At 39.0% G+C, this 14,588-nt stretch overlaps 1 protein-coding gene across 1 annotated transcript in view; it reads right to left on the bottom strand.

Moving 5' to 3' along the window:
- The window catches only part of SPADH (spermadhesin family member), a 30,444-nt gene extending 29,943 nt beyond the window's left edge, over positions 1 to 501 (bottom strand). Inside the window, exon 1 of the mRNA XM_063433822.1 lies at positions 467 to 501. The gene's annotated coding sequence lies outside the window, so the exon portion shown is untranslated. The remainder of the gene's footprint in view (positions 1 to 466) is intronic.
- Positions 502 to 14,588: the final 14,087 nt, after the last annotated feature.

The raw sequence follows: 14,588 nt of genomic DNA, 5'->3' as shown, positions 1-14,588 counted from the left end.
TTTTGCCAAAATATGAGAGTTAGGAGGTTAGGTAGGGTATGTACATTTGCCGTGTTGGGATTGGACTAACTTTTTGCTACCAGGAGACTGCGTTATTATTACGTCCAGAGGAATCGAGCAAAAAATATTTGTTGAATGTAACATTATGTCCTTGATATATTATTTTTGGATAGGCTTTTTAAATGATTCAGATATATTTTTATAAACTTTTAATAAAAGTTTAAAATTGGGAAAAAAAACTAACATATTAATATTTTGATTTATATATATATATTAGATATGATATATGATTTGAAATTTTAATATTTTGAAACAATTTTTTTTAAAGTTTGTCCAAAAGTACTAAATGATTTAAAAAATATTAAATCAAGGCCAATAATATTGATTCACAAAATGTAACACCTCCACCGAAACACCACGTGCAAAGGAAACATGAAAATCCAAAATAGCAATGTGAAGTACTTACATGTGGTATTGTCTGGGCGTGAAGCAGTGTAATCAGTTGGTACAGCTGATTAGAAAATAAATACCATATATATTTTTAAAAAGTAAAAAAAAAAACACAATCCATTTCATTTTGAAAACGGAGTTACAGGATCCTATCTGCTGAAAAGTCCATTAATAATACCTGCATGGCTGAAAACTAAGGTGATTTTGCTTACCTTTTCTCCATTGCTGCGCTGGTCTCGACACAGCAGGCCCCACCTCCTTGGCTGAGATCATCAATTTTGATGATCTCAGTCAATCCAATGTTTTCCCATAGGTAAGCATTGGAAGGTTATTGAGCATCTGCGGAAAAACGACGTGATGCACCAATCAGCATCTCCTCATAGAGATACATTGAATCAATGCACCTCTATGGGCAGTGTAGTGGAATGGATGCACTAGCAACACTTTTATTCCCTTTTGTTCGTCTGTCTGTACACCACCCTTTTGTTTACCGAACCAACTATATGTGGGTCCCCAGATTCTTTTTGAATTTTTGTCACCCTGTGCCACTGGTGGATCCAAGGGGGGCAACGGGGCAATTGCCCCCCGCCGAGGCTCTCCCCTGCCGGCTAAAGATTTTGGATCTTAGTATTGGAGTTCCATTACAGGGAACATCCAGCGTCTCCATGCAGAGCATGGAAACGCTAAACGCCAGTGCAGCTCACTTTGCAGCACTGAGATAGGAAGCACTTCTAGTGGCCATCTGAGTGACTGCCACTAGAGGTGTTACTAGGCTGTAATAAAAACACTGCCTTTTATTGAGGGGTAGACTATAGACACCAGAACCACCACATTAAGCTGTAGTTATTCTGGTGACTAAAGTGTCCCTTTATTCTCCCCTTTTACCCTAACCACGTTGTCTAACATTATATTATATTTACACAGCTGATATACTCACTATAATTACAGGTTCAAACACAATACATTACAAGTAGAACTATGCACATACATACATATGCAGTTGTTGAATTTGAATATATATATATTTTAAAAAATATATTATACCTGCAATGTCCAGTTAATAATTAATTAAACTCAATATATATTACGTCCAGAGGAATCAAGCAAAACATATTTGTTGAATTTAACATTATGTCCTTGATATAATATTTTTGGATACATTTTTCAAATGATATAATATATTTTGATAAACTTTAAAAAATATTTCAGATTTTGAAACATATTTTAACATATTAATATTTAGATTTTAATACATTGATATATTTTATGTATGATATATTATTTGATAGTTTAACATTTTATAAAAAAATATTTTAAAAACTTTATCATTTAAAAAATGGATCCACAAAATTCAACATCACCACCAAAACACCAACAAACAAACAAACAAACAAATCGTGCAAAGGAAACATGCAAATATGGAATAGCAATGTGATGTACTTACATGTGGCATTGACTGGGTGAGAAGCAGGGTAATCAGTTGGTACAGCTGATTAGAAACCAAAAACAAATTATATATATCTTTTTTATTGTATATATATATATATATATATTTTATTTTTTTTATATTTTTTTTACGTTTTAAAAAACCACAATCCATTTCTTTTTGAAAACTGAGAGTACAGGGTAATATAGCTGCATTAATAAGATACTGTGACGATATACAGAAAAGACAAACAAACCAAAAGTGTGTTGGGAGAAAAGAAATGAAACAATAATATGAGAAGCACTCTAATTAAACACCACTATCTCCAAACACTGACATAGAAAGGCAACAATCTCTTGATATCCACTTGTTTGCTCAGTGTCTGCAGTTTCTCCTAATGCAATGAATCCTAGAACAATAGTTAAATGAACATTACAGGTAACATAACCCCTATGGTGCACTGTAGTGGTTATGGTGCCAGGAGTGACCTGGCGCCCCCCTCAATCTAAGTAGTCAAACTATTCGATAAAGGTCTGACCTGTTACCTAGGGCCTGCCACGCACCTCTCCCTGCCTGCCCAAAGCCAGAAGTAAATGCCAGAGGCACGTGCTAGGAGCTTCTGTTACCTCTTGTGAGCCAAGCCCTGCCACGCAGAGCCTGTTCATTGGCTGAGAGCGTAAGTTGATCATTCTCAGCCCAGCGCAGCCAGGCTTAGCTCAGTGAAAATAGCTTCTAGCTGTGAGGAAGCAGCAAGCAGTATCCGATAGACCCTCAGACAGGAATTTAAACAGTTAGCAAATGGCTTGAATGCTTAATTTAAATGGTACCAGTGTACTCCTGGAACCGCACTGTAGTGGTTAGGTGTTTGTAGTGTTCCTTTAAATAAAGCCAATTAAGTTAAGATAGCTCTTCCACTGGTGAGCATTTGCCGTTAGAGAATCTGATCAGTGCTGGTTATTTGAGTGGTACTAAAGCAAGGGAGATCATTCTCAAATGTTCTATTTACATTAGGACATCATCATTCTATTTTTAAGCATTTAAAGACAGGGGCATTATTTATTTGCTATTGATTCTTAAGAAATCTGTATACTCACAAGTTGTGATATTTGGATTATAATTTGTCAAGTTATTATGTAGACCTGGTGAGAAAATACATATTCATGAAAACAACAAAATCCAAAGATAACACTAAATTCGGTAGAAAAGTATGAAGAAAATAGCAATAGAACGCACTTAACACCAACACACAATTTTGACAAAAATTACCCTACAAAATTACACACACATCAATAGAACAGTGAATCCCAAATTAGCTATATGATAGGAAGGAATGGATGTTATCGAATAAGAAGTATAGTGTCTTATTTTTGTCATAATAAACCTATTTTTTTTCTACATACCACAGCTTCTTATGAGTGATGGGGAGAGCAAGAGACATGTCTCTTTTATTTTGTTTTCTTTGCACCTTTTAGTATGTTTTTCCACCATCAGTCTTTGGATGTTCCCTGTTTATGAGTTAAAGGACCACTAAAGTCACCCAGACCACTTCATCTCAATGTGCTCTTAAACCTGTCATGTAAAACATTAAAGTTTTGTAGAAACTGCAATGTTTACATTGCAGGGTTTAACACACCTCTAGTGGCTGTCTTCCAGACAGTCACAAGAGGGGCTTCCTCTACATTGACCAAGTAAAACTCGTCAATTGAGGTTCCAGCTCATGAATTCAATGCTGTCCTATGAGAAGCATTTGGATTTGTGTGCGGCATTCGCCACACATGCGCATCAGTCCCCATGACTCTATGAGGAGCATTGAATTAGACCATTGCATAGAGCTGGATGATGTCGCAGGAGGCGGAGCTAAAACTACGACTAGGACAATATAGCGTTAGGAAAATAGGTTTGTATTCCTAATGCTATAGTGTTCCTTTAATTGAGATTATTATATGAGAAACAACAATAAAACATTTTTTGCAGATAATATGGTTAATATTACTGGGATTACAATAACTATATTTATATAAAGATGTTGCCATGTTTGTGTTTTAGACACACACACTAACATGAAGGTACTGCTTAAAATCCCCAACTAGATAATGGAGCTCTTCACACGTTAGTGCGGCTGCATTGGGAGTAGTTTCTAAAGTGAAAAGTCGTATAAACATAATTAATATCTTTACTACTGAAATGATATGTAGTAGACCTTCTGATTCCTTACGATTTCAATCTTTGGAACCTTGGAACTGATGACCCATCTTTTATGGTTTCGTACAGAAAAATTAGATAGTTACCAAAAATTGCAAGCTGATCTCCACACTTTCTGATCCATATTTATGGAGGACTAGTAATATGTTGCTCATCCAACCTATATCCTTTCTTTTCCCCAAAGGCTGTTTTGCCAAGGAGGAAACCATCATGATTATTGTATTGCAAGAATGTAACAGACAATTTGTTCTTCAATAAAACTATACCTGAGCAGATAACTCCAGCATCCTCGCTATGGCCACAGTTGTGAATTTTTACTCCACGGTGTGGACAGTTCCACAGGAAAGACTCACTGCCTACGCAGTTCAGATCATCCAGCAGAATAGGTCCTGTCCCTTGACCAAAATGGGCATGCACTACATGTGAAACAGCATTGCCACAGCCTAGCTGCCTACATACAACCTGGGCATCGCTCATATCCCACAGGTCATCACATACTGTGCCCCACGTTCCGTTGTACAACAGCTCCACGCGGCCAGCACACGAGTTACTTCCATTTACTAACTTTATGGCCATCCAGTTCCCCACTATAAAAAAAAAAAGAAAAATTGTCATTATTAATTGTAGCTGCAGGTAAAGCAATATTTTAATTTGAGATGTCTTGGCTAGCAATGGTTGCTCTAAAGCAGGCCTGCACAGCCTGTGGCCCCCAGATGCTTTGAACTACAACGCCCATGATTCTTTGAATGAAACAGATAGCCAATGCCCATGTTTCTTTAAATGACAGATAGCCAGGGAATCATGGCTGATAGCCAGGGAATCATGGGAGTTGTAGTTCAAAACATCTGGTGGACCACAGATTGTGCAGGCCTGCTCTAAAGTAAGCAATGTTAATCATACCTTTGCCAATATCACTAAACAATTTGCATATAAATAAATATGTTATTTAAATTTCCCTTTTGAGTTTATCAGGCATAAAATGGACTATGGTTAGAGGCTAGTCTTCTGCCTAGTGTTGATGGGCTTAGAATTCGATTAGAAGTTTGACTTACAGTTAAGATTTGGAGAAAATCCAGGAACCGAGTTACTGTACTCTATTTGCCTAGATCTGCCCTGTGTACATCAAACAGACCCATCTCTGACAGGACATACTAAGAACAGAATTCAAGGTTGCAAGGGATAGGTCAGTTAGTTTTATCTTTCCCCTAAATGACCAACAACTTTGAGACACCAGATGTTGTGGACTACATCTCCCATAATCCTGGTAAATCATCAAGAGAGATGTAGTCCGCAAAATCTGGAGCACTGAAGGTTATCTAACTCTCGTCTATGATAAGCATTCCATTTAACTTATCTAATTAGTGTCAATCTCAGGAGTATAATTAAAAGGACACTTGGCTGCTCAAATACAAATTGAATTAAAAAAAAAACACCATTCTAACCATCCCCTTCTAACCTAACACAGACTTTTTGTGGCTGTCCAATCACAGACATTTCAATGCAGCTCAATGAGAAGTCTTTGCAAGGCAGGTGCTCTGAGCAATTGTTTGCATCTTGAGTTCAGCTCAACTGAGCTCAACAAACAAGGAAGTAATAGGACCTGTTGTCAGCTTGAAAGCCAAGGGGGTGTAACCAAGTTGATTTATTTAAGTGGAAATCTCTACTGAAATCTGCACTTTTTGCAAAATGAAAAAAATAGGACACACTCTTCACGCATAAAGGTTTTCAAAACACCAGAGTGCTTTAGGGGTCTGCAGTGTCCCTTTGACACTTCTATAGAATATATTTGTGTAGATATTTTACATTTGTATGTATAGTATATTTCAGTGATCACTATTTTTTTGATTATAAATAAACAACCCCGTTAATGTTATCTATCACTGATAGACATCTAATTATGTGACTTATGTGAACTATTCAAAGACAAATTATCACGTAACAATTATTTTGTAAACATGTTCTGGAGGGCAGCTAATTCACAGTAAGTCAATGAAGCTCTCAATGATCTTTATCTATAAACAGTTTGTTTGCTGAGTACTGCTTTCTGTGTGTTAGGTTGTTCCCCAGCTATTTTTAATTTAAAACTGCTCTAAAATTCATTAAACATGAAATATATATATTAAAGGCTTGCAGACATTGAAATGGCTTTAAATATCAGTAGAGGAAAACAATACTTACTGTAATGGTTTATGACCAAAGACCCATTAACTGTAAATGATCCAAATGAGTATTAGGTTTTTTTAAATCTTAACTTTTTACTTGAAACACTATGGCCACTTCAGTGACACTTGGCTGTGTCACACTGAGCGACATTAGCCAGCCTGGAACCAATAGCGGCATGCCACCCTCCCTCTGTGTCTCCCATGGCCTCTCCTTGGCACATCCTACTGACATCTGTCTCTCTTCAGCGACGATGAGTGATGTTAATAGGATGTTTCAATTTGAAGGAGAACTTGGCCTCAGCGCTGGGTCAGGGGTGAGTTCTCCCCTCCTCCCTTTTTTTTACGGGGTGGAGGGACCAGTATACTAAAAGTTGATCTGACCAAAAACACAATTTTTCTGTTTGGAGAAACTCTTTAATTCTGAATGTGAAATGTTGGCTGCCACCATTATTTTAGCTTGCCACATTTTGCCCAAAAAAATCCATGTATGTAGAACAAAGTAGCTTGTATTTTGACTTACAATATCTTTTAGATTGTGTTGTTAGTGAAGTTGTGGTGACAAAAAAAAACCTAAAAACACCTAAAATTTACTGTTAAAAGTAAATAAACTTGAGCAAATTCAGAAATTTACTGTTGTGAATAAACTGCATTCCATGAATGAAGATTTTAAAAAAATGTCTTTAATATGTATTATTAGACCCACCGGACCACAACTGATATCCAAAGTTCCCCTTTTATGTCCAGCCTGGTTCTGCTGCTTCTGCGTCCATCCAAAGGGGTTATGTAACTCCACAAATTGACACCAAGCCTTCCAACCTCAGAGCCAGAATTTTTAAGGCTCTATTCAAGGAGAGCTTAACTTTGAATTTACCATTAAAATAATACACTCCATACATGCTACACCATTATTTTTGTTCATTTCTTTCTACATATATGGAGATCTACACTGCCATTCAGGGGAAGTTGTGATGCTGCCGAAAGAGCACAAAGGTTTAATTTATTGAGCCAGTATTGTCGGGCTCAGAACTATGTGAGTGGTTCTATTTATCATTCAATTCCCCTGTACATTTAAATACCATCTGCACTATATACATTATCTCTTTGTGTTTTCCATATATTGCCTTGGCATATGCCATTATTAGCTGAATTAAGTCATTTGTGTGTATAGATCAGGGGTTCCTATAAATTTTTTCCTGTGGAATACTTTGACATAATGCTCTAACAACGTGGAAACCCCAAAAAGTATTGGTGCCATAGCGCAGATAGTAAACATAGAAGTTCTTAGGAGCAGGTGTGTTTTTGTGTGTACAGTTGGTGTTTGTATATAATGTTAGAGTTTTGATACAGGCGTGTGCTTGTATGTAATGCTTGCGTTTGTGTGTAGGGGTGTGCTTGGATGTAGTGTTAGCTTTTAAATGCGGGTATACATTTGTGTGTAGTATTAGTGTTTGAGTGAAGGGGTGTTTGACAGGGCCGGCGACACTGTTAGGCGAACTAGGCATTCGCCTAGGGTGCCGGCCTGCTGTGGGCGCCTACCTGGATATTTTCAGGTGGGCTCCCACTGTCTGGGTCCGCAGCGCTGGGTAAGCGGCTCTTGAGCAAACCACTCCCCAGCTCCAGGCCGATCCACCAGGTGCCCGAAAGTGGGGGCGCCCAGAGGATCCCTGTCACAGGCCGCCACCTCAGGCCGCCCCCAAAGCTCTGCTAGGTAAGGCAGAGCAGGCACCTTCTTACCTTAATGGTAGGTGCCTGTTCTCTCCAAGAAATTCCGGTGAGCAGGGGAGAGGGAGACAGGAGTCAGGCTGCTCTATTTTGGGCGGCACGGGAGGCTGCTCTTGCAGCTTTCCACTCCTCCCTCGCACGCCCCCTGTGATGCCGGGAGTCGGAATATGATGTCATTCCGGCCCCGGCATACTACACAGCGCGTTGGAGGAGTGAGGAGCTGCCCCACACTGCACTTCAGGGAGGTAGGGAGGCTGGATGTATGAGTCTGTGTGTCAGTGAGTGTGTGTGTCAGTCTGTGTCTGTCAGTGAGTGTTTGAATGTCAGTGAGTGTTTGTCTGTGTGTGAGTGTCTGCCTGTGTATGTATGTCAGTGAGTGAGTGTATGTATGTCAGTGAGTATCTGTGTGTGTGTGTGTGTGTGTGTGTGTCTGTCAGAAAGTGTGTGTGTGTCAGTGAGTGTCTGTCTGTGTGTCTGTCTGTCAGTGAGTGTATGTATGTCAGTGAGTGTCTGTCTCTGTGTCTGTCTGTATGTCAGTGAGTGTGTGTCTGTCAGTGAGTGTGTGTGTGTGTCTGTCTGTCTGTCAGTGAGTTTCTGTGTGTTTGTGTGTGTGTGTATCAGTGAGTGAGTGTATGTGTGTCTGTGTGCCTGTCAGTGAGCGTGTGTATCTGCCAGTATGTGTCTGTCAGTGAGTGAGTAACATGAGGGGGCGGCAAAATGGATCTATGCCTAGGGCAGAAGAAATCCTTGCACCGGCCCAGGTGTTTGAGTGTTTGTATATAAATTTGAAATTTGAATCCATGGGTTTTTGTATGTAATGTTTGTGTTTGCAGGAGTGTGTTGGTGTTTGATTGCTGGGATGGTGTTTGATTACTGGGATGTATGCACGTATGATTCCTGTACATATGCCCCATACATACTTACGTACGTACGTTCATACATACACAGATACACATATAAAAACATTGACACATACACACACATTCATATACACACTGTCATATACACAGAGACACAAAGATGCACATACCTTGACCCACAGATACACACTGGCACATACACACACACACACACACTGACATACACATACACACACACACACTCAGATACACACAGTGACACATACACAAACCTTGACACACAGATACACAAACTCAGACACACTCACATACATTCCCACTGACAAACACACATACTCTTTGACAGACACATATACAAACACATATACATTCTCACTGACAAACACACATACACTCTCAGTGACAAACACAAATACACACACACTCACTGAGTGGCTGGCGTGCAGGCGTACAGTGCGGGCAGTGAGGGTGCAGTGATCTTCCTGTTCAGCTCCCCTGCGCTCATCTTAGTGATGCCGTCCCCGGAGTGACGTCATATTCCGGCTCCGGCATCACTGCAGTGCGGGCGAGGGAGCTGAGCAGGGGAGAATGCTCCCTCGCCACCCACCTCAATTATCAGCGGCACCCAACCAGGCCAAATCGTGGCGGCTATTTTGTTTGCCGAAATTACAGCAGAACCCCATTTGTGTTCTCGCTGAACCCCAGGGCTCCGTGGAACACCAATTGGGAAATGCTAGTATAGATCATACCTCTGTCTCACTGCTCAATTCTCTACCATTTAGGAGTTAAAACACTTTTGTTTCTGTTTATGCAGCTCTAGCCACACCTCCCTGGATGAAAAAAACTGGTTTCATTTTTAACCAGATGTTAACTTGATTTAGAACTTTTTATCTCTTGTACTGTAAATGGAACTTTAATAAAACACAGGAGACTCCTGTATGATATAGAAGGCTATTGACAGTACTTTAGATAAGGAATTCTAAATTAAGCAGACTGTGTCATAAAGAAAACTATAATATATAGTGTCCTTTTCAGGAACTGTTTAGGAAGGCTGTGCTAGTCACCAGTGTTAATTTTTGCGGCAAATTTCAATTTAGTTTTAGTCATAGCTTTTTGACTAGAAAAGTCATTTTAGTTTTAGTCGTATTTTAGTCATCTGAATTGTTTTAGCTTCAATCTAGTTTTAGTCGACTAAATCTCCAGTGGATTTTAGTCAACTAAATCTTCAGCAGATTTTAGTCAACATGACTCAGCCCCTTTGTGCAGTAGACATGTGCAATTCGTTTCGGTCCTAATTTAAATTCGGACAAATTTCGGCAATTCGGACATTGGGATGCTTTCCGAATATCCGAATTACCAAAGTGCCGAACTTCGGAAGTGCCGAAGGGCTTCGGATTTCTGAAAAGTGTCAAAACAGGAAAGGGAGGGAATATTAACGGAATGATGATAAGAATCCAACCCTAACCCTACCCCTAACCCTACTCCTAACCCTAACCCTTACCCCAACCTTCCCCTAACCCAAACCCTAGGGGTAGGGTTAGGGGTAGGGTCAGGGAATTGCCAAAGTCCCTAATTGCCAAACCAAATTTTTGTCCATGCATGTCCCTACTGTGCAGTGTTCATTTTGGTGCCAAATTTCTATTTAGTTTTAGTCATAGTCATTTGTATTTAGTCTTACTTGTATTTTAGTCATCATGATTGTTTACGCTTTAGTCTAAATTTAGTCGACTAAACCTAAAAAATTTTGGTCGGCTAAAATTTTACTAAAATTCTTCATCAGTCAACAAAATTAACACTGCAAGTCACATGCAGGAAGGTGCGAATAGAGCTGTATAAACAGAATGATTTAGCTACTAAATGGCAGAGAATTGAGCAGTGAGACTGCAGAGGCATGATCTATACACCAAAATGTAAGCATTGTCAAAAAAATCTGTTTTTATTTAAATTTATTATTTACAGTTTGTGATTTCTTTTTCCAATCGACACTGCAACAACAGCAGTGATCAGGAATACATCTTTCTTTGCATCCAGGCAAAGTTTGTTGGCTTCTTAAGAGTGAATAATTTTATTAGTAACATAAACACAACAAATGTGATGACATCATGCAAATGTCACAATAGGTGCATGACATCATAAAGGCACTGTCACTACAAGGCACTACAGGGAAGGCAATGCCATTTTGCCAGGTTCCCTCAGCCGTGTTCACCAGTAGTCTGGTAAGTTTCCCAGAATTCCCTGCTTCCAGCTGTCAAACCAACTGTATCCATGTGGTTGCTATGCCAACCCCGCAGGGCAGCAGTCATACACCCCCTTCCTATATTATGTTGGACAAATGTAACATTCTCAGGACATACTTGGAAACCTGAGTAATCTGAATGTATCTTTCCTGGATAAATACACTGTTATTATTATTATTATTCGCTCACTGGGTTGGCCTAGATGCAGCTTGAGAATGGTTTCCAAAGGAGCTAAAAGAGGTCAGTAATACAGTGTTAATTTTAACAGCAAATTTAGATTTATTTTTAGTCATAGTCTTTTTACTAAAAAGCCATTTTAGTTTTTGTCATGTTTTAGTCATTGTTTTAGTTTTAGTCGACTAAATCTCCCCTAGATTTTCGTTGACACGACTAAAATCTAATGGGTTTAGTTAAAGCCTCTATCTGTCTCTTTTTCCCCTTCCGCAGCCCCTCTGTGTCTCTTTGTGTTCTCCCAGCCCCTCCAAGTGTCTCTCTCCCAGCCCTGGTCTGTCTGTTTTGCCCCTTCCGCAGCCCCTCTGTGTCTCTTTGTGTTCTCCCAGCCCCTCCAAGTGTCTCTCTCCCAGCCCTGGTCTGTCTGTTTTGCCCCTTCCGCAGACCCTCTGTGTCTCTTTGTGTTCTCCCAGCCCCTCCAAGTGTCTCTCTCCCAGACCTGGTCTGTCTGTTTTGCCCCTTCCGCAGACCCTCTGTGTCTCTTTGTGTTCTCCCAGCCCCTCCAAGTGTCTCTCTCCCAGACCTGGTCTGTCTGTTTTGCCCCTTCCGCAGCTTCTCTGTGTCTCTTTGTGTTCTCCCAGCCCCTCCAAGTGTCTCTCTTCCAGCCCTGGTCTGTCTGTTTTGCCCCTTCCGCAGCCCCTCTGTGTCTCTTTGTGTTCTCCCAGCCCCTCCAAGTGTCTCTCTCCCAGCCCTGGTCTGTCTGTTTTGCCCCTTCCGCAGCCCCTCTGTGTCTCTTTGTGTTCTCCCAGCCCCTCCAAGTGTCTCTCTCCCAGCCCTGGTCTGTCTGTTTTGCCCTTTTCCGCAGCCACTCTGTTCTTTTTTTACTTTTGGCTGCAAATTTTAATTTAAATTTAGTCATAGCCTTTTGACTAAAAAGTAATTCTAGTTTTTGTAGTATTTTAGTCATTTGAATTCTTTTACTTTTAGTCTAGTTTTAGTCGACTAAATCTCAAAAAATTTTAGTAGACTAAAACTTGACTAAAATTCTTAGTTGACAAAATTAACACTGAAATAAAATTATTTTTACTGGAGCAATTAAGTGTACTCAAGCTCTATATGGGTGAAGATTTAGAGCTATTTAAGCATATATTTATGTACAATTTAAATAAAGCAGCTTCCACATTTCTACAGGTGTTCCCTTCACCAGATATAAAATATTGTAGTAAGATGTATAAGAAGTGGAGCGATATGAAGTGAATAAGCCCCTATCACCAAACAAAGATGATTTTATACTTAGACTTTGCTGGATAGGATTCAAATTTCAAATGCAACATGCAAAAAAAGATCAACAAGAGATCATAGTACAGATCTGCATGGACTAATATAAATTCATATACGTATGTATAATATAAAAATTAACAATTTATTGTATACAATTCATAAAAACAGCTAGAATATAGCTAGATAGCAGTAAAAACAAATTCCTGCTTACTGGAAATGGTGGTGAGCATAACGGTATATGTTCCCGTTTGCTCACAGCAAGACTGTCCCACACTGGGTGATGTCTCCTGAATCACACGAGTTGAATGGAGCTCCTGTTGTTAAAGTCGGGTCGGCAGGTGAGTATACGCTCGTTCTCTACTTCCGTGTTCCCGGCTCGTGTTTTGGCTCCGCCTCCTCTTTTGCGTGATTACGTGTCTGTCACGTGTCTGTCTACGCGTTTCGCCGTTCTCGGACGGCTTCGTCAGGACGTGATGCGCTGGAGTCGGTCTTCACTAATGTGTGTTTTTATACGATTAATTCAATGCCTAATTGGCTTAATTCCTTTCCAGTCCACATTTGCATATGTATGGTGTCCCAAATAGATCAATTGGATTAGCAGGCACATCCTATTGTAAACGGAAGGCTGCTTTTTCCTCATCTATTATGGGATCTTTATTTCTTATGTACTGCACATATACATTGATTTACATGTTTAAAATAAAATAAAATGTTTATACACAATCAAAAAATTAAATTAAATGTTTATACACAATCAGAAAAAATATAATTGTATTTACAAATCTACACACTCTATATGAATTTCTTTTTTACTGTAACGTATTTTTCCTTTTGTTACATATCTTATAGAGAGAAAGAAAACAAAAATGTACATGTTAATGCAATTGAATTTGTTATATATTTTGACAAATATTTTTCTTTCTTATTCTTATATAATTTCTTATGTGGGAAAAGGGGGGGAGCAGAAGATTATAATACCACGCTTCCAACACTGACATTTCACCATTGTGTTTCCTTTTACCATATCGTGATCTAGTTAATATATCGTGATTTAACTCCATTTACATACATACATTTTCGAAGTAATATAGTAAAGTCCTATCAATGTACATATAGATAGCTATTCCCTATATTGCATATAAAGGTTAGGTATACATCAATCTACAGTTCTCAGGAGTCTAGAAAGTGGCAAATCTCAAAGTCATTATTTAGTCCGTTGGGGATGAGGGTATTGAGTTCAAATATCCACCTCATCTCCATTCGGCCCAAATTTTGAATAGGATTGCCTCCTCTCCAGTTTTTCTATATCTGTTGGATTCCCATAAATTCCAAAAGGGAAGGGTCAGAATTGTGGAACTCTTCAAAATGTAGAGAGACTTGATGTTGTGGAAATTTTCTCCTGATGTTATATGCATGTTCACAAATTCTAGTTTTCAATTGCCTAGTGGTTCTGCCTATATATCTTAGGCCACAGGGACATTTTAACATGTATATTACATTTTGGGTTTGGCAGGTAATGAATTTTCTTATCTTATGTGTCTTACTGTCTACTGTAAATTCCTTAATGCCCTGTTTGTCACTTTTTGTATTACGGCAGGCATTACAGTTACCACATCTAAAGAAACCTTTTAATTGGTTCAAAAATTTGGGTTTGACTGTGTTTCTATCTTGGACGTTACCACATATAAAAAATTATCCCACAATCCAACACAAGAAATTAAGAAGAAATTCTTGGAGTTGGTTGAGAGAGGATATGATGAAGAGGTACTAAATCAGAAAGAAAAAGAGTATATAGAAATTAAATTTGAAAGGATACCAGTGTTTTACTTTCTCCCGAAACTGCATAAGGACAAAGATAAGCCTCCAGGAAGACCTATAATCTCGGGAATTAATTCTATATCTTGTAGACTTTCAGAATATGTAGATCATCTATTACAGCCCGTGGTAAAGACCTCTCCATCATATCTAAAGGATACTACTAATATTTTACAAGAACTACAAAATGTTAAGTGGGAGGACCATTGGCTATTAGTAACAGCAGATGTAGCCGCATTATACACTAATATCGATCATAAAC

This window comes from Pelobates fuscus, chromosome 10 (assembly GCF_036172605.1).
Source record: "Pelobates fuscus isolate aPelFus1 chromosome 10, aPelFus1.pri, whole genome shotgun sequence".
In the NCBI taxonomy this organism is placed as follows: Eukaryota; Metazoa; Chordata; class Amphibia; order Anura; family Pelobatidae; genus Pelobates; species Pelobates fuscus.
This window is presented reverse-complemented; position numbering and strand designations above follow the sequence as displayed.